The 26,163-nt window shown below is 40.6% G+C and overlaps 1 protein-coding gene across 3 annotated transcripts in view; it reads right to left on the bottom strand.

The window, feature by feature from the left end:
* Positions 1 to 26,163, bottom strand: part of LOC103247330 (A-kinase anchor protein 17B) — a 112,635-nt gene that overhangs the window by 69,391 nt on the left and 17,081 nt on the right. For all 3 annotated transcript variants that reach the window (XM_073013434.1, XM_073013435.1, XM_073013436.1), the window contains one exon: positions 22,146 to 22,248. The gene's annotated coding sequence lies outside the window, so the exon portion shown is untranslated. The remainder of the gene's footprint in view (positions 1 to 22,145; positions 22,249 to 26,163) is intronic.

Genomic DNA, 26,163 nt, shown 5'->3' with positions numbered 1-26,163 from the left:
ACATAATCAGTCATAATTATAATTGTTTCCTTAAATTATTGTGTGCCACAGAGACAACAAATTTCCTTGTCCATTGTGTCTTTGACTATGGCTGCCCTAAAACTTTTTGTCATCCATGGACAATTTCTGTCTTGTTTTCGTCCTCTTTAGAAGGTAGTTTTATAATCAGCTATAAAATTCTAACAGATGCTCTTGAATACAAGTTTCTGAAACTTTTGGAGATTGTGACATCAGAATAAAAGAAAAACTTTCAGGACTCATGGAGAACTGAAATGTTCGTGAATATCAAGCAGAACAGGAATTAACTCCATGGACTGACATGCATAAGTACAATAAGAATCTGTTTTCTTAGGAAATGAAGGCAGAAATAAAGATGTTCTTTGAAACCAATGAGAACAAAGATACAACATACCAGAATCTCTGGGACACATTTAAAGCAGTGTGTAGAGGGAAATTTATAGCACTAAATGCCCACAAGAGAAAGCTGGAAAGATCTAAAATTGACACCCTAACATGACAATTAAAAGAAGTAGAGAAGCAAGAGCAAACACATTCAAAAGCTAGCAGAAGGCAAGAAATAACTAAGATCAGAGCAGAACTGAAGAAGATAGAGACACAAAAAACCCTCCAAAAAATCAATGAATCCAGGAGTTGGTTTTTTGAAAAGATCAACAAAATTGATAGACCACTAGCAAGACTAATAAAGAAGAAAAGAGAGAAGAATCAAATCGACGCAATTAAAAATCATAAAGGGGATATCACCACCGACCCCACAGAAATACAAACTACCATCAGAGAATACTATAAACACCTCTACGCAAATAAACTAGAAAACCTAGAAGAAATGGATAATTTCCTGGACACTTACACTCTCCCAAGACTAAACCAGGAAGAAGTCGAATCCCTGAAGAGACCAACAGCAGGCTCTGAAATTGAGGCAATAATTAATAGCCTACCAACTAAAAAAAGTCCAGGACCAGATGAATTCAAAGCCGAATTCTACCAGAGGTACAAGGAGGAGTGGTACCATTTCTTCTGAAACTATTCCAATCAATAGAAAAAGAGGGAATCCGCCCTAACTCATTTTATGAGGCCAACATCATCCTGATACCAAAGCCTGGCAGAGATACAACAAAAAAGAATTTTAGACCAATATCCCTGATGAACATCAATGCAAAAATCCTCAATAAAATACTGGCAAACCAAATCCAGCAGCACGTCAAAAAGCTTATCCACCATGAGAAAGTGGACTTCATCCCTGGGATGCAAGGCTGGTTCAACACACGCAAATCAATAAAAGTAATCCAGCATATAAACAGAACCAAAGACAAAAACCACATGATTATCTCAATAGATGCCAAAAAGGCCTTTGACAAAATTCAACAGCCCTTCATGCTAAAAATTCTCAATGAATTTGGTATTTATGGAATGTATCTCAAAATAATAAGAGCTACTTATGACAAATCCATAGCCAATATCATACTGAATGGGCAAAAACTGGAAGCATTCCCTTTGAAAACTGGCACAAGACAGGGATGACCTCTCTCACCACTCCTATTCAACATAGTGCTGGAAGTTCTGGCTAGGGCAATCAGGCAAGAGAAAGAAATCAAGGGGATTCAGTTAGGAAAAGAAGAAGTCAAATTGTCCCTGTTTGCAGATGACATGATTGTATATTTAGAAAACCCCATGGTCTCAGCCCAAAATCTCCTTAAGCTGATAAGCAACTTCAGCAAACTCTCAGGATACAAAATCAATGAGCAGAAATCACAAGCATTCTTATACACCAGTAACAGACAAACAGAGAGCCAAATCATGAATGAACTCCCATTCACAATAGCTTCAAAGAGAATAAAATACCTAGGAATCCAACTTACAAGGGATGTAAAGGACCTCTTCAAGGAGAACTACAAACCACTGCTCAGTGAAATAAAAGAGGACACAAACAAATGGAAGAACATACCATGCTCATGGATAGGAAGAATCAATATCGTGAAAATGGCCATACTGCCCAAGGTAATTTATAGATTCAATGCCATCCCCATTAAGCTACCAATGAGTTTCTTCACAGAATTGGAAAAAACTGCTTTAAAGTTCATATGGAACCAAAAAAGACCCCGCATTGCCAAGACAATCCTAAGCCAAAAGAACAAAGCTGGAGGCATCACTCTACCTGACTTCAAACTATACTACAAGGCTACAGTAACCAATACAGCATGGTACTGGTATGAAAACAGAGATACAGACCAATGGAACAGAACAGAGCCCTCAGAAATAATACCACACATCTACAGCCATCTGATCTTTGACAAACCTGAGAAAAACAAGAAATGGGGAAAGGACTCCCTACTTAATAAATGGTGCTGGGAAAATTGGCTAGCCATAAGTAGAAAGTTGAAACTGGATCCTTTCCTTACTCCTTATACGAAAATTAATTCAAGATGGATTAGAGACTTAAATGTTAGAACTACAACCATAAAAACCCTAGAAGAAAACCTAGGTAATAACATTCAGAACATAGGCATGGGCAAGGACTTCATGTCTAAAACACCAAAAGCAATGGCAACAAAAGCCAAAATTGACAAATGGGATCTAATTAAACTAAAGAGCTTCTGCACAGCAAAAGAAACTACCATCAGAGTGAACAAGCAACCTACAGAATGGGAGAAAATTTTTGCAATCTACTCATCTGACAAAGGGCTAATATCCAGAACCTACAAAGAACTCAAACAAATTTACAAGAAAAAAACAACCCCATCAAAAAGTGGGCAAAGGATATGAACAGACACTTCTCAAAAGAAGACATTCATACAGCCAACAGACACATGAAAAAATGCTCATCATCACTCGCCATCAGAGAAATGCAAATCAAAACCACAATGAGATACCATCTCACACCAGTTAGAATGGCAATCATTAAAAAATCAGGAAACAACAGGTGCTGGAGAGGATGTGGAGAAACAGGAACACTTTTACACTGTTGGTGGGACTGTAAACTAGTTCAACCATTGTGGAAAACAGTGTGGTGATTCCTGAAGGATCTAAAACTAGAAATACCATTTGACCCAGCCATCCCATTACTGGGGATATATCCAAAGGATTATAAGTCATGCTGCTATAAAGACACATGCACACGTATGTTTATTGCGGCACTATTCACAATAGCAAAGACTTGGAATCAACCCAAATGTCCATCAGTGACAGACTGGATTAAGAAAATGTGGCACATATACACCATGGAATACTATGCAGCCATAAAAAAGGATGAGTTTGTGTCCTTTGTCGGGACATGGATGCAGCTGGAAACCATCATTCTCAGCAAACTATCCCAAGAACAGAAAACCAAATATCGCATGTTCTCACTCACAGGTGGGAACTGAACAATGAGATCACTTGGACACAGGAAGGGGAATATCACACACCGGGTCCTATTGTGGGGAGGGGGTGGGGAGAGGGATAGCATTAGGAGATATACCTAATGTAAATGACGAGTTAATGGGTGCAGCACACCAACATGGCACATGTATACACATGTAACAAACCTGCATGTTGTGCACATGTACCCTAGAACTTAAAGTATAATTAAAAAAAAAAAAAAAAAAAGAATCTGTTTTCATTTATAACAGGACACAATTGGAGAAACTGGTTATTTTACCAAAGCTTTGACTGGAATGGTGTGCTTTCCTTTAAGGAATCAAACTTGACTTGTGGTGCCAATAAAAGCCCCATGGGAAAACTGGCCTTATACATTGTGTACACAGTCCCTGTACAGGGTTCCTGACCTGTGCTAAGTAATGAATGGCACTTTCTGACAGGTGCAGGAGCCCTAAGTTTATCTTGGAACCTCAAGAGGGGAGGAATTCACCCAGTTCATAGGTGTTTTGTTTTGTTTGGCAGAGTCTCGATCTGTTGCCCAGGCTGGAGTACAGTGGTGTGATCTCAGCTCACTGCAAGCTCCGCTTCCCAGGTCCAAGCAATTCACCTGTCTCAGCTTCCCAAGTAGCTGGAATTACAGGCATGTGCCACAACACCCTGCTAAATTTTTTTTGTATTTTTGTAGAGACAGGATTTCACCATGTTGGCCTGGGTGGTCTCGAACTCCTAACCTCAAGTGATCCGCCTGCATTGGCCCCCGAGATTGCTGGGATTACAGGCATCAGTCACTGTGCCTGGCCCCAACTCATAGGTATTTGATGGTACAAATTCATGGCTGGGCTTGGCTTTAAAAAAGTCTTATCTGAGATTCCTTCTATGGAACAAAGTTCCATCAACGCCAATTAAAAAACCTGTGTAAAAAATAATAACTCTTGCTGCACTGTATACAAATAATCAGGCCAAGTATAATAAAGCAAATCAGTCCTACCATGATTTATCTTTAGTAAAGATGGAAAACTGGAGAGAGAAAAATTATGTTTCAAAAACTATAGTACACCTGTTGTTAGATTCTAGTCTTGCCTAATGTTTTTCAGTTTTTATTATTTTCTACAGTCTGGACCAAATTCTATTTTTTCTTGGTTACAAGTCTTCAAAATAATGTTTTCAATTTTTTTCCTTCTTTTTTCCCCCATTTTTCCTAATTAGGAGTCACTGAAAACTAAGCTGTGCTTTCATAAAGCCCTGTGAACTGAAGCCAGACAACTTAAACTTTAGAAGAAAATAACAGCAACCTATTTACATACATAAACCACTTTCATACCTGCCTACTGATGTATGGATTTCAGACTAATATGGCTCATACCAATTTTCCAGGATTGTTCTTTTGTTTGTTGTTGTTGTTTGTTTTGTTTTTGTTTTTTTGAGACGGAGTTTCACTCTGCCGCCCAGACTGGAGTGCAGTGGCACGATCTCGGCTCACTGCAGCCTCTGCTCCTGGGTTCAAGCAATTCGCCTGCCTCAGCCTCCTGAGTAACTGGGACTACAGGTGCCCACCACCATGCCCAGCTAATTTTTTGTGTTTTTAATAGAGACAGAGTTTCACCATGTTGTCCAGGCTGGTCTTGAACTCCTGACTTCAGGTGATCTGCCCGCCTTGGCCTCCCAAAGTGCTGGGATTACAGGCGTGAGCTACCACACCCAGCCTGTTGTTTTTCTTCCTTCTTCTCCCTATTTTCACTTCATAGGACATGAAACTTCACAACCTGCTAAAAATGAACTTTCCTAATAATTCAGGTTCTAACCATCTAGAAATAAACCAACCTAGCCATGAGAGATCAGACGAAACCTGAGACCAGAGACTCATTTTCTTCTGAAATGCTTTCTCCAAAAGGTTTTGAAAAAGAAAAGGGGGGGAATGTGAAAGGAAATAAATCTTGGGACCCCAAAATCACTAAGCTAAAGGGAAAAGTCAAGCTGAAAACTGCTTAGGGCAAACCTGCCTCCCATTCTATTCAAAGTCACCCCTCTGCTCACTGAGATAAATGCATATCTGATTGTCTCCTTTGGAGAGGCTCATCAGAAACTCAAAAGAATGCAACCATTTGTCTCTTATCCACCTAGGATCTGGAAGCCTCCTCCCCACTTCAAGTTGTCCCACCTTTGCTTCGAGTTGTCATTCCCCCTTTCTGGACCAAACCAATGTTCATCCTACATATGTTGATTGATGTCTCTTGTCTCCCTAAAATGTATAAAACCAAACTGCGCTCTGACTACCTTGGGCACATGTTATCAGGACCTCCTGAGGCTGTGTCATGGGCACATGTCCTCAACCTTGGCAAAATAAACTTTCTAAATTAACTGAGACCTGTCTCCGATATTTGGGGTTCACATAACTCAGGCTTTGGCTTCCAATGTTTAAAAGACGCCTTGAGTCTTCCTTTCCAAAGCATGCCTTCCATGCCAGTGTGTCTGGATCCAGCCTCAGCAACAGCAAAATTTGAGAGAAAAGCTTAAAACTATACAAAATATCCATGTAAGAGGCCTAACATCCGTTTACATGAAATTCCAGAAAGCAAGCAAAAACAAGAGAGGGAAAGAGGTCATTTTAAAAACAGAAAAACAGGTCTCATAACTGAAGAAAAATTTCAGTTTGAAAGATCACTGAGTGGGAATGAGGGTGAAAGAAAAAGCCTCACACCGAAAGACAGCCCTTATGAAATTCGAAAATATCACGAATAAAGGGAAGATACTTAAGGCTTCCAGAAAGAGGGAAAAAATTATGTACAAAGAAATGGAAATCTTCATTAGCAGCAATAGATGCAAACAAAACAAAGCAAAACAAAATAATACCTGTGAATTTTGAGGGAAAATGACTTTGAACCTAGAATTCTATATTAGTCAAATACAAGAATAAAAATAAAAAGACATGTTTAGGCATGAAAGAACTCAGAAATTTTACCCCCCAGCTCTCTTCTCTGAAAAAAATTACTTGAGGATGTACTCTAACAATCAAAAAAAGAGATCCAAGAAAGAGAAAGACCTGTGATCTAAGAAACAGAGATGATAACCCAGGAATGCAATGAAAAAAAAAAATCCTAAAATGGTAGCTGTGAAGGAGGCACAGAAAGAGTGGGTATATGTTAGAGCATTTAACAAGTCATCTATGTGAACAAACTATGTGAAGGTATCAGTAATATGGTGACAAAGGCACCTATATCTTCTGCCAAAAAAATAATTAGAAATTCTAAGAAAGGAAAACTTCCTCAAAAAGTCATGATCCATATATCAAACAATCTAAAATGTGGCATAACTCAGCAATTGGAGTGTAAGAAAAGAGAAACCATTTGAACTAGAAATTTGTACTATTTCCCTTCAAGTGGCCTAGGTATAGAGATATAGGATTACATCTCCTCCAGTGATCAAATCACACATTCTGTTTTCTGCAACTAATAACATTTACAAAATTATAATTTTGCAAGTGATGTTTATTGGCTTTCAGAATCAACCTATAGACAAAGCATGAAAGACAAATATAGTTATAGAATGGAATGTAAATATGAAAATGGTTTAAACTTTAACAATGTAAAAGTACTCAAATAACCAGGAGGAATGGGGAGTAATTTCTTCATTTGACAGAGTAAGCCTCAAGAAGTAAGTATAAATGGAAGCTTAAGTATGTTATGCAAAGTGTTAATGGTAAACAATTGAGGAGCTAACAAAAAAGAGAAAAGGAAAGAGGAAAGTCAATACTGCTTAAAGGAAATAAATCAAGATTTCAAAGTAAAAGCATCTTATTAAGAATTATAGAAATACCCAACAGAAGAAAAAAATCCCAGAAATGGTCAAAAGAGACTTAAAGGTATCAAATGATACTCTGATTAGTAAGACTGAGGGTAAAAGCAGGAAGGATCTTTGTACTTTTAATTTTGTAACCTCCCACATAGCTATTCCATTCATTAATTCATTCCTTCAGCAAATACTTATAGAACATTACTACTGTACCAGGCATGATTCAAAGCACAGTGATACAGGATAGACAAGGCAGAGAATATTCCTGCCCTCAAGGAACTCATATTCTAGTGGGCAAAGGTATACAATAAACAAGTAAATCTTTTTCCCAAAAAGATAGGTACAAATATTAAGTGCAATGAAAATTATAAAACAAAATAAAGTGATAATAACTTGAGTGATCAGGGAAGGCCTCTCTGAAGAAGTAAAATTTGAGCTAAAATACTTTTTTATATGAGAAAGGTATAGGATCATAATCCCTTTCTTCCAAGGAGGCTCCGTGGCCCCTGTGCAAATTTACATACTTCCTCCCCAGCAACCAGCTCAACAAACCAAGGAATTTGCAGAAAGGCAGCATTTGTCAAACCACAAAAAATCTTGTTACACCCTTAGCTCAGAGCAATGATTACCTACCTGCCTCAGATTTACCAAGAGAGCCTTTCCAAGTGATTGTTTCCAGAACAAGGAAGACATGCTGCAAAGTGACTTGTTGGAAAATGTTCAAGTAGCATTTTCTTTCCCTAATGATTCCCTAACCTGTGACCAGCAGCACCACGAAGAGATCCAGGCTCATCTCAAGGCGGGTTCTCCAGAGATGCATACTGAAGGGAGACCTACTACATAAGCAGAACTGCCTGTTCATCCCTGACAGCAAAGCCCCATATGTAGGTCCTACGTCTGTGCTATGATGCTATTGTAGCTCGTTACCAATGCTCTTTTGAAACACACAGCATGAAGCACCTTGACTTACTCAACATCCTGTACTACACTGAGGCATGTTTTTGGCCACAGGAAAACAAAAAAGGCTAAAGAAGCTCAACAGAGCTACCCCACCCTCCCTCAATCACCAAGTGTTCCCAGGAGACATTCTTTACCTTCCTCACCAACTCTCTGCCAACTGTGGTCATAGCATAATAATCATTGAAATCAACACCTTCATGAGAACAGCCCACTTTCTTCAGCTGGACCACTTTCCTCCCCAGTTATCTCTACCTTATTCTTTAGAGACATAATTGTTCCACTTCTAACACAGCCTACCCTGTAACATCTGACTGGGGAGCCCAATTTGTGTAAAGTTTCTATAGAGCACACTTCTGATCCACCATGTCCAAATCCACTTGTCCATTGCCCACAACAATCAAACTGAACAACAGCCAGATAGAACAAGTAAAACAGATTTTGGGGGAGATTCTGGTTGTCACTCACCTTCAACCAATAAGATAACTGGGCCACACACCTCCCAAATGCTAAATTTGCCTTCCACACTCTGCACTCATCTATTAGAGCACCTCTTTTCACAGTCATTGCAGCTTTCTTTCTCATACCAACAAGCTGCATCACCATCTTTTGTATCGGTCAATAGATGTCAATTACCTATTATGCACCAGACACTGTACTGGATGTGAGGGTCATGGCTGCCCATAGGCCATGAGGTGCCTGCATGCAAATTTGAAAAAGGCTCTCCAGATGTACACCTCTGTACCAGGTTGCACGAATTGGTGAGTACAGTGAAGGCTGGATTTCAATCCTTACTGACCCTCTCAACCAGATTCCCTTGTACAGTGAACAATTGTACCCAGCAGGCCTATGGGGATTTGACAATAAAAGTCTTGTCACTAACTGGAAGCATTCTAGATTCCCCCAGGAAGGTCAAAGGGACATCTGCATTTTCCAAATATTTTATCAAGCTCTCCTACTACAGTGTCTGCTCCACCTGCTGCTATTACATACCCAAGGACCACTCCCAGGGCCCAGTTATATATCTGGAGATTATGAACCCTGTCACCTTTGCCTCCAGCTTCCCCTTTTTCATGTATACCCACCTCACCATTCACCATTCCTCACTAGACTCAGCTGGCCTCAACTCCACCCAGCACCTCACTGTGTACTTTATACCCATAGGATCCAATGTTGCACAAAAAGAAACCCAAAAGACACGATACGGGAAAATTTGGAGCAAGACACTACCTCCAGCACTGATCTTACCTCACCCCATTTAGCAGGGAGGAAGTGAAAGGCAGGAGGGGACATGTCCAATCCTGCTTTTTCTTAGGCTGATCAAGTCACCCTCAAACAGATGGCCAACCTCTATTGAGAGGGGCCTTCACATCCCTCTGCCTTGGCCAAACACTGTGTTCTTTGTACCTCATTCCCAGATTGTGCCAGCTGAAGCAAAACCCAGTGAAGACCACCTTTACTGTTAATTTTAACAGAATACATAAAACCCCAGTCTACAGCATCTGCCTTCCCCCTTTTCCACCACCATCGAGGAACACTGGCAGATAGGTAACTTACTAAGAGGCCTCAATGAAGTGGTCTCTCCCAGAGAAAGGGCAGGTTTGACCCAAGACAAATTCCAGATTCTCTGCTCAGAGCCGCAGGAAGAAATGCTAAAACCAAACCAAGCAAAACAACAGAAACCCCAGCAGTCTTTCATCTGCTCTAAATCTAGATGATTTCATAAGTGTGTCCATCATGAAAGGACCCCTAGGGGTTTGCTTGTACTAGAGGAGCATAAACATTTACATTGCCTTTTTTCTGCTGACAGAACAGTGAGAGGGAAGGGCCTCATCTGGCAATTTAAAGCAATACCATGCAGTCATCCCAAAGCCAGTTCTTTGTGTATGTAAGTAGCTGCCTTTGCTGGAGTCTTAAGGTGCTGGGAGCTCAGGCTCCTGAGTCAAATGATCTGGGTTCAAATCTCACCTCTACCACTTACAATCTGAACTATAAGGAAGCTGTATGGTGTTACAGAAAGTACACAGGCTCTGGACACTTGCCTGCCAAGTGTAAATTCCTGCTGTCCCACTTACCAGCTGTGTGGCCTTTATGATATACTGTGCCTCAGTTTCCTCATCTTTAAGATGATAGTTATACTTCCTGTAACATCACAGGACTGTTATGAGGCTTAAATGAGACCATCCACAACCTCACCTACAGTAAACGTTTACTAAATCTTAGTGATTATTATTCCATTCTGAGTCTATTTCTCATTCCTTGAAAATGAGAAGGGAAAGGGGCACTGCTCTGCATAATCACGTAAGGCAGCATCGCCCCTGCGATCTGGGAAAGTTGGGAGAAGGTTTCTTTTCTTCCATTTGGAGTTAGACAGCATTGTCTCCGAGAATCTGTTGTTTTGCCTGAAGAGATAGACGTGCGTGTCTGTGTTTCATCCAACCGTTACCCACTGGATATCAGGAAAAACAAAAAAGCATTTCTCTCTCTGTGACCCCTACTGATGGAGACCTTTGGAAAGGGATGACACCTGGAATGCCAGAGCCTACCCTAACCTGTCCATTTGGAAGGCTCAGAGCCATATGCCAGGCGGAATAACTAAGATGTGGGCCAATGGGCTTCTAGGGGAGATAGAGGTGGGACCTGGGGCAAGACCAAACGTTGGGAGTAGGGGGTGGGTGGAGTTTCATTTGATGGGTTGAAAGAAGAGGAAAAAGGTAAAGCTGAATTCAAGGAAGAAGGGCATGAGGGTTCTCTCTGTAATGGGCCTCTCTGGTGATTTTCTCTTGGTCTACAGACATGGACATGGACAGTAGATCATTTTTTTAAAGTCCCCATACTTGAAACTCCTTTCAGTTATTCACAGGCCTTCTGCAAAATCTGTACAACCCTGGTGGTGATTTTGGGAAGTATAAATGAGAGGACAGTATAGGAATGTGTGGTGTCCCTTCATTCACTCACCAGTGTCTGTTTATCCTTCTTAGAAGGGGACTTGAGTGCTGGATTTCTGGAGGAGATCAGCAGAAAATTGAGTGTTGGTCCATGGAACAGCAGAGAAGAGTAGCTACCAGACGAATGGCTCAGGGAAGGACATGGGCCTAACCCTCTACTTTGTGATATGTATACTAGAAGAAAATGACTGGTAAAGGAGGAACAGCAGGATGACATTGGAGCTATTGTGTATCTTTGGGTGTGTTACTTAACATCCTGGTGCCTCAGTTTCCTCATCTGAAAAATGAGGATAATGATAGCAATACCTAGCACATAAGACTGTTATGAGAATGAAATTAGTTAACATTTGCAAAATATTTCAGTGACCAGCACACATTAACCATATTAGAAGTGTTTGTTAAATAAAATTAAAGTTCAACTGACAGAAGTGTGGAGTGACTGATAAATGATATATTGAAAATGCAGAGCCGGGCAGTAAAAATTGCTTTTTCCTCTTCAGGAGAAAGACACAAGTATTCTGGCCACGAGAATGTGTACTCCAATATGCAGCAGGGGGCCAGGGCTCCACTGCTTTCCATGTTAAGCTTATTTTCCCACAGAGGACCAGACTCCACCGTGGTCTAATGCAGATTTGTTTCCCGTCCAGCCAGAATACAAAGCAGGACGGTGATTCCAACCCCAAGCGAAAAAGAATTTCCTTGTTGAAATACTCTTGCACATATGCACAAACATACATCAACAAGGGTGTTCACTGCAGCATTTCTTGCAATAGTGAAAAACAGGAGCCAATCAAAATGACAACTAACAGGGACTGGCCAACTGATAAAGATTAAACCAAAAAAAAAGAAAGAAAGAGGTGCATGTATGTGGATGTGTACTGATAAGTAGCCAAAATATACCATTTCATGAAGAAAATAGAAGCAGAATAGTACGAATAAATATCATCTTGTGACCAGTGGAAGGTGTCCAGATTCTTGGCATTTTGAACAAAGAATTGGACAAAACACATAAACAAAGCAAGGAAAGAATGAAGTAACAAAAGCAGAGATTTATTCAAAACGAAGGTACATTCCACAGTGTGGGAGCAGGCTGAGTAAAGGCTCAAGAGCTCTGGATACAGAATCCTCTCGGTCCAAATACCCCCTAGAGTTTCCCATTGGCCACTTCGTGCTCACCTCATGTAAATAAAGTGGTGGCCCACCATCAGTCTGATTCCAATCAGAGGCTGAAGTGAAGTTACAAAATTACACCCAATCAGTATTGGTTGCAGCAACCAATCAGGGGCTGAAGTGAAGTTACAAAGTTGCCCTCCTATGCAAAAAGGAACCAATCAGAGGTACTTTCAATTTCCCATCTGTGGTGCAGAAAAGGTGGGGGTTTGCAAAGGCAGTAGCCACTGGTCCTTTTGTTACTTAGGCGTGGAAAGTTAGGGTTTTCCTTTCAATTTAGTTCTAGGAAGTCAGCGTGAAACAGCCTTAGGTTCCCTGCCTCCAGACTTTATTCTCTGCCTCAATCTCTGTGGGGTGTGTGTGGGCGTGTGTGTGTGTGTATATCCCTTTTAGACACACACACGCACACACACACACACCCCATATGCTTATATAAACAGCAAAAACTCCTGGGTAGATAAACAAGAAAATGGTAACAGTGGTTACCCCTGTGGAATGGAGCTGCAGATGAGGGTAAAGGGAAAGGATATTTCACTTGAATTTTGGGGGTTTATTTTTATTTTGGCTTACACAATAAAACTAGTTTTATTTGGCTTACACAATACAATTAGTTTTGTGTGTGTGTGTTTTTTCTGATTATATAAGCAATATATGTTTATTCTTTTTTCATATTTTAACTTTTGATTTGGAAATAATTTCAGACTTATAAAAAAACTTGGAAACACAGTACAAATAATTCAAATATCTGCCCCCTACTAGCTTCCCAAAAGTTAACATCTTATATAACTATATGTAATTATCAAACCTAGGAAATTAACATCGATATGATACTATTGACTAATCTAGAGGCTTTATGCAGAAGTCGTCAATTGGCTCACTACTGCTCTTTTTCTGGTCTAAGATCCAATACAGGATCCCACACTGTATTTAGTTGTTATATTTCCTCAGTCTCCTGCAGTCTGGTACAGCTTCTCGGTCTGTCTTTGTTTCTCATGACCTGGACACTTTTGAAAAGTAACGGCTAGTTATTCTGCAGAATCTCTCTCAATTTAGGTTTGTCTCATGTTTTCTTATGACTAAGTACAGGTTATGCATTTGGGAAAAGAAAACCACAAAATTAATGCAAGGCCCTTTTTGCTGCATCCTATTAGGAGACACACAATGCATATGTCTAATTACTGGTTGTGTTAACTTTGACCACCTGGTTAAGGGGTGTCTGTTGGGTTACTCCACTGTAAATTTACTCCTTTTCTTTTCCAAATTAGTTTATAGTTTGTGGAGAGGTAGTTTGAGACTATATGAATATCCTGTTTCTCATCATGCTTTGCCCACTAATCCTTTGATGATTCTTGCCTAACACAATTATTACTGTGATATTTGTCAGATGGTGATTTTCTATTTCCGTCATTCCTTCTACATTTATTAACTGGCATTCTTCTGTGAGAAAGTGCTTTCCCTTCTCCCTAGGTATGAGTTCAATTATTTCTTTATGTAACTATGGACTTGCCAACAGAACATATTGCCATACTTTCTAATTTTTGCTGATCTGATGAGGGGAAATGATATCCTGGTGTTGGTTTAATTTGCATTTACCTAATTATATGTGAGGTTACAAGGTTAAGGGGCTATTTACAGACGATAGACAGATAATTGTCTGTTTATGTATTTCTCCATTTTTCTATTGAGTTTTGGGGACCTATGCCCATCAATTTTGAAGCATTATTTGTATAGTCACAATTCCAGCCCCTTTATCTGTGATACATATTGCACATTTTGATACATATTTGCTTCCAGTTTCTCAGTTGTTTTTTGATGTTGATTATGATGAGGCTTTTTTGCCATGGAATTTTTAAATGTAGTCAAGTTTATCCATTTTTTTCTTTTATTGCTTCAAGATTTTGAGTCATGATTAAAGAGCCTTTCCCTACACCAAGGGTAAAAGGGAAGTTGTTCATATATTCTTCTTTTTTTCTTTTTTTGAGACAGGGTCTCACTCTGTCACTTAGGCTGGAATGCAGTGGCATGATCTCAGTTCGCTGCAACCTCCACCCACCACGCTCAAATGATCTTCCCACCTCAGCCTCCCAAGTAGCTGGGACCACAGGTGTGCACTGCCACTCCCGGCTATTTTTGTGTGTGTGTATTTTTAGTAGAGGCAGGGTTTTGCCATGTTGCCCAGGTTGGTCTCAAACTCCTGGCTCAAGCAATCCACCTGTCTCAGCCCCCCAAAGTGTCGGGATTACAGGAGTGAGCCACTGTGCCCAGCCTCTTTTAATATCTGTATAGTTTCATGTATTACACTTGGATTCTTGATCCATTTAGAGTTGATTCCTGTGTATGGTGTACAGATTGGATCTCATTTTATATTTTTCCAGATAACTAGTCAGTATACCCAGCACCTTTTACAAATCTTTGTCCCAGTAACATATATTTATCCTTTAAAAATTCTGGTGATAGATTCAAGTTTAAGGAAGGAAAAAAATCACAAACAAATCCTACTCAGAGATAACCACAAATTATGGTTTGGTAGACTGCTCTGGCTTAAATATTTGACCCCTCTGAAACTCATGTTGAAACGTACTCGCCAATGTAACAATATTAAGAGGTGAGGCTTTTAAGAGGTGATTGGGTCATGAGGGCTGTGCCCTCATGAATGGATTAATCCATTCATGGATTCATGGATTCATGGGTAATCATGTGACTGGGTCTGTTATAAAAGCCAGTTTGGCAAGCTCTTGTCCCCTCACCATGTGATGCCTTCTGCCATATTATGATGCAGTAAGAAGTCCCTTACCAGAAGTGGTCCCTCAACCTTGGACAACCAGCCTCCAGAACTGTAAGAAATAAATTTCTTTTCTTTGTAAATTACCCAGTCTCAGGTACTCAGTTATAGCAACAGGAAACAGATTAAGACAATGACCATACTTCCCTACCTTTCCCTATTCATACACACACGCACAAACACACACACACACACACACACACTTTTACAAAGATGGGATCTCATACTTGCTGTTTTTATCACGGGCATGTTTATCCATGCTTTTTTTTTTTTTTTTTTTTTTTGCCCAATCCCTAAACATAATTAACAGCCTGTTATGTGACCTTTAGCACCTTTAGTCATGTCCAGTTATTCATACACAAACCTATTCATATATGCATAGGCTGTTCTTGTTATTTGCTTTACAAATAACAAAACAGGATCATACTATGTATGATTCTCAGCATTGTCTCTTCGCCACTTAACGAAACTTTGAGGAATTCCTCTAAGTCTGCTGGCATAGACTTAATTCCTCCTTTTTTGTTTTTTTGTTTTTTAGAGACAGGATCTTGCTCTGTTGAACAGGCTGGAGTGCAGTAGTGCAATCATAGCCTACTGCAGCTTTGAAGTCCTGGGTTCAAGTGATCCTCCTATTTTAGCCTCCTGAGTAGCTGGGAGTAAAGGTGTATGCCACCACACCTAGATAATTTTTTTTACTTTTTATTTGTAGAGACGGGGTCTTACTATATTGCCCAGACTGGTCTTGAACTCCCGGCCTTAAGAGATCCTTCCACCTTGGCCTCCCAAAGTATTGGGATTACAGGCGTGAGCCCGCACCCAGCCCTAATTCTTCCTTTTTAATGGTTAAGATTCAATACTATTGATGTATTATTAAATGCTGATGAGCATTAACTGTTTTCCTTTTTTGCCACTGCAAACTGAGCTATCACTAACATCCTTGTACACATATCCTTTTATAGTAGTGTTCTCATTTCTGTGGTACTTTTCAACTTAAACTCGTCTATACTGTGAATTTTTATCATGAACAACTATTAATTTTATTTTAAAAAGCAAAATCTATCACTGTATAGAGCTTGAGCCTTACAATCAGATGCATCTGAATTCAAATCCTCTAAAACTCAGACACTGCTGGTGGGAGTGTGAAATAATGCATCCACTTTGGAAAACCATTTGGCATAATTTACTAAACTTGAGCACACATATACACTGTGAGCCAGCAAATTTACTTCTAAGCATATTCAACACAAATACATGCACATGTATAACTCAGAGAAGTGTCCAAAGAGATTCTTATCACTTCTATTTGTAATAGCTCAAAACAGAATATTCCAAACATCTGACAATAGTAAAGATCAATAGATTGTAGTATATTCTGACAATATAATGCTGCATAGAACCTTTTCTCAAAAATGTGATCTGTGGATCTCTGAGGAGTCCCCAAAACCTTTACAAGGGGTCCTCAAGGTCAAAATCATTTTGATAACACTAAAAGGATATTTGCCTTCTTCACTACATTGACACATTGACATTTGTACTGATGGTGCAAAAGCAAAGGTATATATATATTGCCAGCACCTCAGCACAAATCAAGGCAGTGGTACCAACTGTACTGGTATTCATGGCATTCTTCACCCTACACACTCACAGTAAACAAAGTCCTTGATGAAGCAGTAAAAATCAATTATGTCTAATCTGATCATTGGGCACATTTTCCATATGATGAACTAGGAAGCATGCATAAGGCACATCTGTTACACACCAATGTATAATGGTTGTCTCGAGGAAAAGTACTTGTTAGAGTTGTGAGTTGAACTAGACAATTTTGTCATGGAACCCTATTTTTACTTGAAAGAATGGCTAACAGACAAACTACAGTTATTCAGATTTAGGAATTTGGCAGACACTTCCTGGAAAATGAACAAAGTGAGTCTCTCACTTAACTAGCAGTATTTGCTACCAATGATAATATTGGAGCTTTCTCCAGGCACAGTGCCTCACGCCTGTAATCCCAGCACTTCGGCAGGCTGATGTGGGAGGATTGCTTGAGCCCAGGAGTTCAAGACCAGCCCCAGTAATACAGTGAGAGCCCATCTCTAAAAAATACATAAATAAATAAAATATATGGGAGCTTTCAAGTAAAAAATAGAATTTTGGAAAATCTGTATGAGCTTGACAGTGTCCCCATGCTTAAAGACTGTCCTGATGAGGTCTGTGGTACTAGTAACAAATGTGACTTTTTAAATAATATATGGCAAAATCTGTGAATATTTGGAAGGTCTGCCTGCATACCTCAGTAAAACAACATTTTCCAAAAGACTAATGCGTGTTGTTACAAAATTAAGCATGGATGGGTAAAAGATTAATTCAAAGTATGCGATAAATTAATGGAGTTTTAAAACAACTATATTAAGGAATAATTAACATACAATAAACTGCACATATTTAAAGTGTATGATCTGATAAGTTTTGATATATGTGGATACCCGTGAAACCAGCATCATAACAAAGATAATGAGCACATCTAAAAACCCAAAAGTTAGCTCATGCTCCTTTGTATTCTCTCATTTGCCCACTTCTTTCTCCTCTCCAAACCATCCCTAGGCAAACGCTGATCTGTTTCCTGTCCCTATAGATTAGTTTGCATTTTCTACAATTTTATAAAAATGGAATCACATAGGCCAGGCGCGGTGGCTCACACCTGTAATCCCAGCACTTTGGGAGGCTGAGGCGGGCAGATCACGAGGTCAGGAGATTGGAAACCCTGTCTCTACTGAAAAATACAAAAAATTAGCCAGGCATGGTGGCAGGTGTCTGTGGTCCCAGCTGCTCCGGAGGCTGAGGCAGGAGAATGGCCTGAACCCACGAGGCAGAGCTTGCAGTGAGCCAAGATTGTGCCACTGCACTCCAACCTGGGCAACACAGTGAGACTCCGTCTCAAAAAAAAAAAAGAATCATATAGTATGTGCTTTTTGTCTAGCTTCTTTTACTCAGCATAATCATTTTAAGATTTATCCATATTGTTGCATGTAGTATTTCACTGCATGGATACACCACAATTTATCCATTCACCTACTGATGGGTATTTGGTTTGTTTCTAGTTGTTGGCTATTATAAATAAAGATGCCTTGAACATTCACGTACAAGTCTCTGAATGTACATAGGCTTTCATTTCTCTTCAGTAAATACCTAAATAGAATGGCTGGGTCATATGGCAGGTGTATGTTTAACATTTTTAGAAACTGCCAAAATGATTTCCAAATGCGTTGTGCCATTTTGCAGTCTCACCAGCAGTGAATGAGAGTTCCATTTGCTCCACATCTTCATCAACACTTGGTATGGTCAGTTAAATCACCTGGAAACAGTTTGATTCTTTTGGCTTTGCTTTTGTGGTTGGTTAGGTGGGTCTGCAACAGCACTTAGTCTTGGCTAGTTATTTCCCATTACTGAGGCAAGACCTCCTGACTACTCAATGTCCCATGAATTATGAGTTTCTCCAGTCTGCCTGGAAGGAAGCAGCGCTATTTCTGGCCCTATGTGAGCACAAGGCACAGTTCCCTCTAATCATGTCAGATGGTTATTTGCCACCTTTGAGTAGCTTTCTCACACATACATGCTGATCAGTACTCTGCTGACTACTCTAGGTCTTTCTTAGAGTAGCTCTTTCCTCTCTACTGTTCTTTCCTATGAGCTCTCCTTTCTTGGTCTCCCTGGACCCTCAGTTCTGTCTCCTTAATTCAAGGAGGTCTACCAGGCTCTACTTCAGTACCCTTCCCTATGTCACTTTCTGAAAATTTCTGAAGGAAACAGGCTAAGGTTATCATAGGGCTCCCCTTGTTTGTTCCCATCTCTCTGGGATTACTGTCCTTCACTGCCTAATGTTCAATGTCTTAAAACCCATTGTTTCATGTATTTTGTCTGTTTTTATTTATTGTTTCATGCAGGAGGGTATGCCTGGATTCTGTTACTCTATCTTGGCCATGAAACCTAAGTCTCCCATTCTTTTTTCAGTCCAGGAAACTGAGACCCAGAACAACAAATTGGCTTACCCAAGTTTGTACCAGTTAATGAAGAAGCCACAGAGAGAAATCAAGACCTCCTGACCTCTAAATCTGAAGCTGAGACAGGGCTGTTTCTTATCTTTCCAGCTTCAGAGATGGCTTGACAACAGAAGGTTAATTAATCAGCCACAGACAAAGTAAATATGCATGACCTACAGTCTCTGAAAGGTACAGACCAGCCTGCCCACCCATCCTTGATCAATCAGCAAATATTTATTGTGCACCGATGTGGAATGCCTCATGTGAGACATTGCTGGGGACAGAAAATGATGCGCCACTATCTCTGCGGACAAGGTCTCAAGTCTAGTTGGGAAAAAGCTTGCATGCGAAACATTTCCATCTTTACACTCTCATATACTGTGTCACTCAACTCCCCAGCCAAAAGAGTCAAGAGGCATCATAATTTGTGGGCTTTTCTCAGGAAAGACTTCCCAAAGGAGGGAGGACTTGGAATCAGAAGATGGGTGATATGCCCTTACTGCGGAGGACAGTAAAGGCAGGACATTATCGCCATATGGCTCTTGTTAAAAATATACTCATAACTTCAGACGGTCTTTGGCTATGTGAAAAGCCTAAGCCTTGGGATAAGGGAAGAAGGTAATATTGTCCCTAACCAGAGGGCAGACTAAGGGATTTGATGGAAGTCCTGTGGTGAGGAAGATGCGTCATGGGGCACCCCCGTCTCCTACTGCAGTGCTATGACCAGGGCTGCCTCTACTCTTTCTCAGCAAAAACAAATACTACCAAGTACATTTTTTAAAATATGAGAACAGAGTATTCCTGCTTTCTTTATCTTTTTCCTGTCTCTTTCCACCCATTCTTGCTTCATAACTTTTAACAGGACCATTGCTATTCACTTTAGAGGACATAAAATGTTACAAACTAACAAACAAAAAAATATATATACATATATATATATATGCAAGTGTCTTACCAGGTCACGAAGAGCTGGGCTGTCCACTTGAAGCTGCAGGACAAACACTACAGACCCAAGTCATTTTAATAATTCAGTGGGCATATATTGAGGACCTACTATATGCCTGGAATTATGTTCAGGGTTGGGTACTCACAGGTGTCTAAGATCCGTGGCTTGCTTTATCTAGTTCTTGGTCTAGAGGGGAAGACAGACACTTGGACAATAATGACACAGGTCAAATTCTGAAATAGGAGTAAGTACAAAGTGCTCTGGGAACATAAAAGAGAATGATGAGCTAAGATGCAAAGATGAAGAAGTAGGTCAGTGTCTGGGCGGGTGCTCAGGAGCAGGCATTTCAACTGGGTCCTGAAGAATCATCAGAAATTTAACTGGCAGTAAAGGAGAGACAAAGAAGAGAGGTCATTGCAGGTAAAGGAAATAGCATGAATAGTGGCAGAGATATGTGTGTGTGTGTGTGTGTGTGCACGTGCATGCCTTTCTGGGGAATGAAATGGCTGGACCATGGGACAGAGTAGCAGATGGGTCTAGAAAGCAGATTGAAGCCATAAATACCACACTAAAGGGTTTGCCACGTACCCTGAAAAGTAGGTCTTCTGCCTCCCAAACAAACATATTATTTTCTGCTACCACTCCCTTCCCTACTTGCCTGGTCTGTGCCCTCCCATTATCTTCATTTCCTACCCAAAGTGATCAACTTTTTTTTTTTTTTTTAACCACATCATGCATTTACACATTTACCAAATTGACTGGGTCCCTTCCGTGTACCAATGTCATGTCTCCTTGAAACACCCATTTGTACCTGCTGCTTGTTGAAGCATGAAACCCAGAGACAATGGAACTGTGCATGGTCTCCATCCTAGTGCCTCCCACTGCCATCATTCCTGTGCTCTTCTGGGGTTTGGCTAAGACCTCCGGAAGTCAGCCACTGCATACAGGGTCAGTATTCTAACATACTTGCCAGGACCCTAGTTTATACTCAATGCCATATTTCTCACTAATATTTTTCTTCTGGAAAATATAATTATATTCACTAAAATATGTTATTTATTTATGTTAACATGTAATGAGTTATTTAATTAATAAATATTTTAAAATTTTTCCCAGGCTGGAGTGCAGTGGCGTGATCTCGGCTCACTGCAACCTCCGCCTCCACCTCCTGGGTTCAAGCGATTCTCCTGCCTCAGCCTCCTGAGTAGCTGGGATTGCAGGCGCTCGCCACGACACCCGGCTAATTTTTGTACTTTTAGTAGAGACGGGGTTTCGCCATGTTGGCCAGGCTGGTTTTGAACTCCTGACCTCAGGCGATCCGCCCGCCTCAACCTCCCAAAGTGCTGGGATTATAGGCGTGAGCCACCGCGCCCAGTCTAATTTCTAATACAGTAAATATCAATAGCTATAACCCATATAAGCAAAATTTATTTGGTTCCTCAATAATTGGTATACGTTTAAAGGGATCCTGAGACCAAAAAGTTTGAGAACTGCTGTGTAATTCTCAATAAAAATAAATAAAAATGAGCAATGACTGCTACTCACAACATTTCTAAATTTCACAAACATAGAGCAAAAGAAGCCAGACACAAAAGCGTATATACTATTATATCCCACTTATATAAAGTTCAAAAACAGGAAAAACTAACTTATGATGTTAGAAATCAGGATGTTGGTTACATTGGGGTAAGAAAGAGGGGTAGTAATTTAGAAAGGAAGCATGACGGGATTTCTGAGATGCTGCCAATGTTCTATTCCTTCGCCTGAGTGCTAATTTAAAAAGTATGCTCAATTTGTGAAAATTCATTGGTGTTAAGTGCACTTTTCTGTTATGCGTCATTTGCTTTGTTTTTTAAACATTGAAAAAATACGCCCCTGCAAGTCTTAGCTCTGCCATTTTCTAGCCATGAGTTGGAAAAATTACTTGACTGTGTATCATTTATTCAACAAACATTTCAACATTTCTTGAAGATCTATCCAGTGCTGTGTACTGTGTTATACATTACAGATAGCAGCAGTATGTAATGCACAGTCCCAGGTTTATCTAGTGCAGCGCAAGACAGACAATTATCTTAGCCCACTTTGTGTTGCTATAAAGGAATACCTGAGGCTGGGTAATTTATTTTAAAAATTTGACTCACGGTTCTGCAGACTGTACAAGAAGCATGGCCATAGCATCTACTTAGCTTCTGGTGAGGTCCTCAGGCTGCTTCCATTCACGGTGGAAGGCGCAGGGAAGCTAGACTGCAGATATTCCATGGCAAGAGAGGAAGCCAGAGAGAGTGAGGGGAGGTGTCAGGTTCTTTTTAACAACTAGTTCTCAGGTAAGTAAGCAAGAACTCACTCACCCACCCCAGGGAAGGCATTAATCTATTCCTGAGGGACCCACCCCCATGACCTAAATTTCTCCCATTGGGCTGAACCTCCCAACGTGATCAAACTGCGGATCAAATTTCAACATGAGCTTTGGTGGGGACACATATCCAAACCATAGCAACAACCATTAAAAATATCACGGCCGGGCACAGTGGCTCACGCCCATAATCCCAGCACTTTGGGAGGCCAAGGCAGGTGGATCACCTGAGGTCAGGAGTTCGAGACCAGCCTGACCAACATGGAGAAACCCTGTCTCTACCAAAAATACAAAATTAGCCGGGCATGGTGGAACATGCCTGTAATCCCAGCTACTCGGGAGGCGGAGGCAGGAGAATCGTTTGAACCCGGGAGGCAGAGGTTGCAGTGAGCTGAGATTGCACCATTGCACTCCAGCCTGGGCAACAAGAGTGAAACTCTGTCTCAAAAAAAAAAAAAAGAAAAAGTCACGGGGGTGTTAATTCTTACAAAAAGAGAGGTACAGCATGCTGCAGAGTATATAACAATGGACTCAACCTTACCCAGTGAGTCCAAAATGAGGAGATGACACTTAGCTGAACTGTGAAAGACAAGTAGGACTAGTCCACCAACGGAATGGTAAGAGTTACTTGGCATCTCCATTTGGCTGCCTAATAGGCATCTCAACTTATCGTGGTCACACTGAACTCTTGATCTTCTCCCTCCCCGCCCTCTCCACTTCATCCGCCTTCTCCTCCTGAGGTGTTCACCATCTCAGGAATGGCAACTTCATCCTATTCATTCCTCAGGCTAAAACCTTCAGAATCATCCTTAATGTCTCCCTTCCTGTCACACCCCATATGCAGTGCCAGCTTCACCTGAAGTTAATGAAGTTTTAGCCTGAGGAACCCTCACATTCCAAGGCCCTAGAAAGGCCCCTAGGAATGTGTTCACATTGTCATATACTTTTGTAAAATTTGGGACCGTAAGATATTCTTACTGCAGTCAGTTAAGACCACTGTCTCTTTCCATTCCAAATTTCATTCCATCATGTTTCCCCTTGTATTAGGTGCTGTTGGAGTGACCAAGGACATTTTTTGGGATCCTGCTTAGGTAAAGTTGAGTTAGGGATACATTTAGCTGGGCTTTGGCAAGATATATTTATGTCGTTTGCAGTCACTTCCTTGCATACTGCATACTGCTGTCCCAATAAAAGGTTGGCTTCCTGGAACACCGCTTACAGCCAATGTGCTGACTCACCTGGTGTAGTGACAGAACAGTAGAGAACCAGAAGTCATATTGTGATATGAATCTGTCCTATGGTAGCATGGAGGTAGTGGAGGTGACACAAGGTTTGAAATGTACACAGCCAGAAGCTAGACTGTGGAAAATCCTTCTAAAACATAGACTTGTATGCAGAAGATTTGGTTCTTACTGAGGCCTAGATTAAAATGGGATTTTTCATGCCGAGGCAGGCGGATCACTTGAGCTCAGGTGTTCGAGACGAGCCTGGGCAACATGGCAAAACTGTCTCTACAAAAAAAATATAAAAATTAACCAGTCTTGGTGGCGTGAACCTGTATTGTAGTCCCAGCTAGTTGAGAGGCTGAGGTGGGAGGATTGCTTGAGCCTGGAAGGTCGAGGCTGCAGTGAGCTGCGATTGTGCCACTGCACTACAGCCTGGGCAACAGAGCAAGACCCTGTCTCCAAAAAAGGGATTTATTAACGGTTAAGAATATACTGGACAATGCAGCATACAGAATTATAAGTGCAGCATACTCTTTTTTTTATGGGAATATCATTAAATAGAATTGATCTGAATTCCTATGTTTATAGGACACAGACCTGAGGCAGTACTACAACCAATGAGTATGTGTGTGAAGTCACGGATTTTATGAATCCCAGCATATCAAATCACGTGTTAGAGTACCTGACTCATCTTGTCCTGACAAAGTCTACCCGATTGGCATAATTTTTCTTATTTTATATACATACTCACATTTGTACTTTATTTTGTATGTTTTTTAAACAAGGCCCACAAACTAGATAAGTTTCAGATCCTACATATAGGATATGGCCCTGCTCACACTTTATATCTAACCAGCAAGTCAAGATGGTTATACTGTCAAAATATGTCCATAATCCAGCCCCTTCTCACCACCTCGAATGCTACTGCTCTGGCCCAAGCCACCATCATCTCTCACTTGGATTACTGTACTATCCTCCCGAACAGTCTTCCTGCTTCATCTTCCCCTACCCACATCTTCCCGTGAGTCTATTCTCAACATTGCATAGAGGGATGTTTGAATAAAATTAATTAGATTATATAACTATTCTGCTCAAACCCCACCAATAGCTTCACAATTCACTCGGAGAAAAAAAGCCATACTCCATAAAGTGGCCTCCCAGCCCCTTCACAGTCTAGGCTCCGGCTGTCTCTTCAGTACCATCTCTTACTGTGCTTGGCCTTGCTTACTCCACTTCAGCCATACCATCTTCTTTGCCATTCCTCTAACACAGCATGCAAGAGTCCCCCTCATAAGTTTGCAATGACGACTTCCTCTCCCTAGAATGTTCTTCCCTCGGATATCCACATGGCTTATTCTCTCACCTTCTTCGAGTCTTTGCTTAAATATCACCCTCTCAAGGAGGCTTACCTTGAGCTTGCCATTGAAAATTTCACCAACCCACCCTCTTCTGTACTGTAGATCCTGCTTACCTTGCTCTCTACCTTTTCTTTTTTCCATAGTACTTATTACCTTCTAAAATACCATGCGGTTTACTTATTTATTGCCTTCATTAATTTTTCTCTCTCTCCTCTGGCTAGAATGCAAGCTCTACAAGCATAGGAATCTCTATTTTGTTCAGTGCTATATCCCCAATACTTAGAACAGTGCCCGGCACCAGGCAGGCACTCAATAAGTATTTGTTGAGTGGATAAATAAATGAATAAAGAGTTGTCCAGGCAGAGGGAGGAGCATGTGTAAAGATCCAGAGATGAAAGAGTGTTTGGCTTATTCAAGAAACTTAAAGAATCCTCAAGTAGAAAGATCAAAAATGAGAGTGGCTCAAGCTGAGTCTGGTGAGACAGGCAGGAACAAGAGGATGAAGGGCTCTGTAGACCAGAATAAAGATACTGAATTTTAGAGCAAAGAAAATCCATCAAGGAGTCATAAACAAGGGAAGTGGTGTGATCGCAGTTTGGAGAGGACATTGGCAGTTGTGTAGGAAACAGATTGAGGGTGGGCAGACTGGAGGCAGAGAGACCAGTTAGGAGGCTAGAAGAGTAGTCCAGGCAAGAGTATACAGTGTCAGACCAGTTTGGGTGGGGACAGTGGATATGGAGAGAAATTGAAAAATAATAAAGGTATTGAGGAAGTGAAATAAAAAAGCTCTGAATATGAACCAAAGGAAGAAGGGGTTTTGATAAGAAGGGGATGATAATCTGTGCTAACTGCAGCTATAAGGTTAAGAGAATAAAGACTGAAAATTGTCTATTGGGATTTAGTGACAGGGAAATAATTGGTGATCTTGTCAAGAGCATTTGCCACAAAATGGAGATGGTGAAAGTCAATCTGGAGTGTAATGCCAAGTGAGTGAGGTCTGAGGACGTGGAGGCCACTCCTAATATCTGCAAAGCACCTGACACCTAGTAGGCTCTGAGTAGGTGCCACTTAACCTCTCTCCCTTCTCTGTATTATGATGTTGCAGAACTGTGACAGTATTGCTAATTAAACAAACTCCAAGTAAAGAAAACATGTTAACATATTAAAATAATACCATATGTAGTTAAATATTTACTATTTCTTTGGCATCATATTTCTTAAG

Source organism: Chlorocebus sabaeus, chromosome X, assembly GCF_047675955.1.
Source record: "Chlorocebus sabaeus isolate Y175 chromosome X, mChlSab1.0.hap1, whole genome shotgun sequence".
In the NCBI taxonomy this organism is placed as follows: Eukaryota; Metazoa; Chordata; class Mammalia; order Primates; family Cercopithecidae; genus Chlorocebus; species Chlorocebus sabaeus.
The sequence above is the reverse complement of the archived record's forward strand: the minus strand, read 5'-3'. Positions and strand labels throughout refer to the sequence as shown.